Genomic DNA, 5,047 nt, shown 5'->3' on the forward strand with positions numbered 1-5,047 from the left:
GGTGTTGATGTACTTTCACTCTCTATAGGAAGTATTCCAAAACCATTTTATAATGACAGTTTTGCTATAGCTTCATTTGGAACAACGAAAAATGGTGTTTTTGTTTCGTGCTCAGCAGGCATTTGAGACCCTTTTGAATCAACAGTCGAGAATGGCGCACCGTGGATCATGAGAGTAGCTGCTAGCTTCATTGGTTATTGAAGGCTGGAACTGGTATAGCATATGAGTGTCATTAGAATATGAGTCGGAGAAACCTATATCGAAACGAACCGCCACCTGAAATTGAAAGCATAAACAAAACCAAAATAGTACAAAGAACCGATCAATCTCTCTCATTGCCATCCTTTCTTTTTTATGGCCAAGCAAACTTGTGCTTCATCATCGAACCTGCATAAACCCGCGTCAAAAAAGACAACCCGAACGCACCTACAGAAGCTAAGTGCATACACAAAGAAGACAACCCGGACGTACCTGCAGAAGCTAAGTGCATACCCTCACCAAGGGAAACTGCTAATTGAGAATTTCATCTTCATTGTGATGAAATTCCAATTTCGGATTGAGTTATTTTGAACCCTTCCCTTCAACAATCAAGGAAAAGTTGAGCAAAAATCAGAATCAAACATACTTCAGAAGGAGAAAGGGAAGAAGATAGAACATAAAACATAAATAAGTACCTATAAAATTCACTCGAATTATTGTTGCTCTGCTTTATTGTGTTTGAATCTAAATAAAATTGAATTGTGCATCTGATTGATTCTTCCTGTATTTTATTGTTGCTCTGCTTTATAGTTGATATTCTTCCTGTATTTTATGGTCCAAAATATTCAACCAACGCTAGCTGATCGCTGCTTTCCATTAAAATCACAAAGAGAACCGAAATTGAATAGATCTGCGAGTGTGCAAACAAACCCTAACGCTAATTGAATGAAATAGATGAGGGAAAGATAAAGATTACCCTTTCGTTGGCATCTTTGATGGAAAGGGGAGGTTCTTTGTTCCTTTTGGCGTCGAAGATCGGATCAGAACCGAAGAATTACCTACAAATAACACACAAAATCATCAATTACATAAACTAATTAAAATTGCAAAAAGATGCTGCCGCCTGTTGCACTTTTCAGCGACAATCGTTGTCGGAGATTGGAGAGAGAAAAGAAGAGGAAGAACGGAGGAAGAGAGAAAGGAGGGATCGTTTTTGCACTTGAAAAAGAAACAGATTTGTAAAACCGCTGTAGAAGAAGGTTGAAGGGGAAGATTGAAAGTTATGGTTGTGAATGATGAAGCATTTTCGTAACCGTCAGCGGTTTTAGGGAACGTGAATGAATGGAAGAATAAAAGGGTAGAATATGGACCAATCTCTTAACCTCCATTGAACATGGGGAGATAGTAACCGCTGAAATTTTTAACGTGAATTGAATTGATGAAGAGCATAATTTTGAGGATGCTGATGTGGAATCATGAGGGAACAGATGCTGATGTGGATAGCCTAAGAAAGTCCCAAATGGTAGACTTTTCTTATATGATAGATTCATGAATTTTCTCCAAAGATCGAACAAATGATTATAAACACAAAAATTTAGAAAATTGGAATGCCAAATAAATATGAGAGTACTCCCCATAGATGGTACTCAACCATCAAAACTCTTGGAGGTTATATTTAAAATTTTGTATCTAATAACTATATAAGAATTAAGAGTTGGGATCAAAAATATGATGCAATCCTCTGTTAAAAATATGGTAGTGCATTTGTTGAGTTTTAGGAAGAATCTAGAAAGAAAGTGATTGTAGCGGTGAAATTTGTGAGACTAAAGCCATTGAATTGACTTAAATCATATATTTTAAATAGAGTCGTCACCGCACTTTATTGTTCCAAAGGAAATGGGAGAAAGAGCGAATAAAACCACCGAAGTTTTTAAAATCAAAACTAATAAAATCATCAGAGATTTAGGTACGGGGGTTTTGTTATGTAAGGAGAAGGTTTTAAGCACCCCTCACATCTATGGTACTCCATATGAACCTCTTTGAAAATATTTTTATTATTGTTGTTGTTATTAAAAGGAGTCAAGCTTTAACAATAAAAGGCCCGGTGGTCTAAGAGAAGTTTCACCGGGAATAATGCTCATCTTAGTACCAAGGTTTAAAAAGGGTTGGTTGAGATTTAACCATACAAAACCAAGGGTTCATTTAAAAAGGTTGAGCTTTAACAATACAAAACCATTTTCAAAACAAGTGCAGTGCAAAGCTTTAACAATACTAAGCATAAAGATAAAGAGTTTGGAAAAGAGATTGAGAACCTTGACAATTTTAGTCAATACCATTTCCATTCCTTTGGATATTTAGGCAATAACTTAAGCGATCAATCATGGAGAATACCTCAAGTGTGTGTGTGTGTGTGTGTGTGTGTGTGTGTGTGTGTGTGTGTGTGTGTGTGTGTGTGTGTGTGTGGGTGTGTGTGTGATAACATGTGTCACAAAAGTAAACAAGTGAGTATAACAAAGAGATCAATGTAAACTCAAATGATGATGGATAAAAGGATGTTTATACCTTGGAATCATTTCATATATGAATAAATGTGATGGGTGTGGATGGATATCTCATGCACGTGGGTTAGTAAACAATGTATATATACAATGATTATACAATGAATAAAGTACAAGTGTATAAGGATAAAAATCAACAAGTATATGTACATAAACAAAGCAACACATTATATTAACAGGGCATTTCTTTGGGATCAAACGATCGTGAGATTAGGGTTTTAGGGTTTTGATTATGTACACCTAAGCCTAATCATTTTCTAAAGTTGTGAAAACCCTAAGTGAGCAACTAAGGGATCATGGCATGAACTTCAAAGGAAGCTAGGGTAAGTCCTAAAATAGTCACACAAATTTAATCAAGACATTTGGTGAATAAAACATTTTCTTTTGTTTTTTACTAAAAGGCCTTAAAAGGCAAAAACACACTATTTTTCGATTTAATTTAAAATGATTAAACTAAAATATTTTTGGATTTTTTTTTTAAATATATCACATAAACAAAGATTGTGCAAAAAATTAGCTCAGAAGGATTTAGTTTGCTCATAGAAACAATTTGAGAAAATGATGGAAAAACAATTAATATTTTTCAAAGTTGGCTTCAGAAAATTTGTTTCCCAAAATGAAGAAATTGATTTCCCCCCTGACCAGATTTAATTTTTTTGAGTTTTTGCTTCAGGAAATCGATTTCCCAAAATGGGGTAATCGATTCCCCCTTCGAAAAAAACAGTTTCTGCTGCAGAATCACATTTTTCTCAAACTTCAAATCTTTAAAAATGGTAACTCTCTCATTTATCAACCAAATGAAAATGTGTAAAGATCAAAGTTTATTAGAATTTCACAAGGAATTCAACCATGTGCTTAAAAAGTTTAATATTGACTATAGCTTTCGAATTTTTGATAAAACCAAAAGTAAGCTAGTTTTCCAAAGTTAATTTAAATGACAATCAAGCTCAACCAATGCCTATTTTCATAAGACTTCAGGTCACACCAATCATATGAACAATAATGACTCAAAATGAACACAAATGATAACTTAGATTGTGAGTTTCAAGTTCAAGATTTTTTACCGAACGAAAGGAGATGGCAGCCCCTTTAAATGATATTCCTGCAACAAATGAATGATCCTATGAGCTTCCTTAAACCTTCCTGGTGCTATTGATGTGCTTACTTTGCTTTGAATTGCTCTCAATCTCTCTGCCCAACTCAACACGTAAATACGGCGGATGAAGATGGAGGGTGGTAATAGAGATGTTAAATATGTAATGAAAGGGTTTGGATATCTTCTATATGATGTATATGAAGTTTTTGGAAGGTTAGTTAGCAAAGAACTTGAAAGAAACTCAAAACTTGCAAGTTTGTGCAAAGTGAGAAATGAAGTTTTTGAGTGAGGGAGTGAATTTGGAGATTATTATGTGTTTGTTGCAAAAGGAAAGAGCCTCTATTTATTAGGGGTGATCGCGGTGCGGTTTGGGCGGTTTTGACGAAAAAAATCATCCGAACCGCAAGAGAAAAAATCGCGCGGTTTGGTTTGGTTCGGTTGGATTTTAAAAAAAATCCGAACCAAACCAAACCAACCTAATGCGGTTTGGTTCGGTGCGGTTGGTTCGGTTTTTTAAAAATATTTTATTGAACCATTCATATACATATAGATGATAACATAACTTTGTATTGAGACATTCATACACTATTAAATAACAACAAAACCCGTCATATTTTGACAATAACTTTCTATTTAATATGTAAAAATTAAATTAGACAAAAGTGGAATAATAAACATAAAATAATAGTATAAAACAATATAAAAATTATTAGAATTAAACAAAAAATAGAAGATACGAGTGAAAAAAGAAAAAACAAAAGAGTTGAGAGATTAGAGAAGAAGATGTGCGATAAAAACGAAACTGAAATAGGGAACATTTGTCTAAAAATGAGAAGGTGAAAAAGAAAGAATACAAGAGAGTATAGATTATAGAAAAAGAGGGAAGATGTATGTGGCAAAGAAGACGCGATAATGCTATTAGAGATTTGAGAAGATCGGGACTAAAATCATGTGTAAGGATGAGAAAATTGTTTGTAACATAAGGTTAAGGTATTATAGATTTAAGTTTGGGTTGAATGTGAGTTAAGTAAAAGTTAGGTTGTAACATAATGCGGTTTGATTCGGTTTGGTTCGGTTTTTAAAATACAAACCGCAAACCAAACCGAACCATGCGGTTTTCTTAAAAGATGACCCAAACTAATCCGAACCAAATGCGGTTTTTTGCAGTTTCGGTTTGGTTTGGTTTGGTTTGCGGTTTTCTATTGGGTTGGTTTGGTTTTGATCACCCCTACTATTTATAGGCACAATTTGTGGTTTGTGGAGGAAAAAATCATATCAATAGGCTTTGTGGTTTGAAAGTTGTGCAAGTTTGCTTCTCCATGAAGAAAAGTGAAGTTCATGATTCCAAGAGCAAGCTACAAGTTCAAGCATGCTTGTAATGACTTTATCTGCACATTAAGAGCTTGCTTGTTGG

At 34.4% G+C, this 5,047-nt stretch overlaps 1 long non-coding RNA gene across 1 annotated transcript; it reads right to left on the reverse strand.

Moving 5' to 3' along the window:
* Positions 1 to 269: 269 nt before the first annotated feature.
* Positions 270 to 1,466, reverse strand: LOC131614227 (uncharacterized). Its single transcript, XR_009287636.1, has 4 exons — positions 956 to 1,466; positions 675 to 845; positions 472 to 578; positions 270 to 387 (listed from the first exon to the last, which is right to left on the reverse strand). It is a non-coding gene; the product is annotated as an uncharacterized LOC131614227 (long non-coding RNA).
* Between the last annotated feature and the right edge of the window lie 3,581 nt (positions 1,467 to 5,047).

The sequence above is a fragment of the Vicia villosa genome, linkage group LG1 (genome assembly GCF_029867415.1).
Source record: "Vicia villosa cultivar HV-30 ecotype Madison, WI linkage group LG1, Vvil1.0, whole genome shotgun sequence".
Lineage (NCBI taxonomy): Eukaryota > Viridiplantae > Streptophyta > Magnoliopsida > Fabales > Fabaceae > Vicia > Vicia villosa.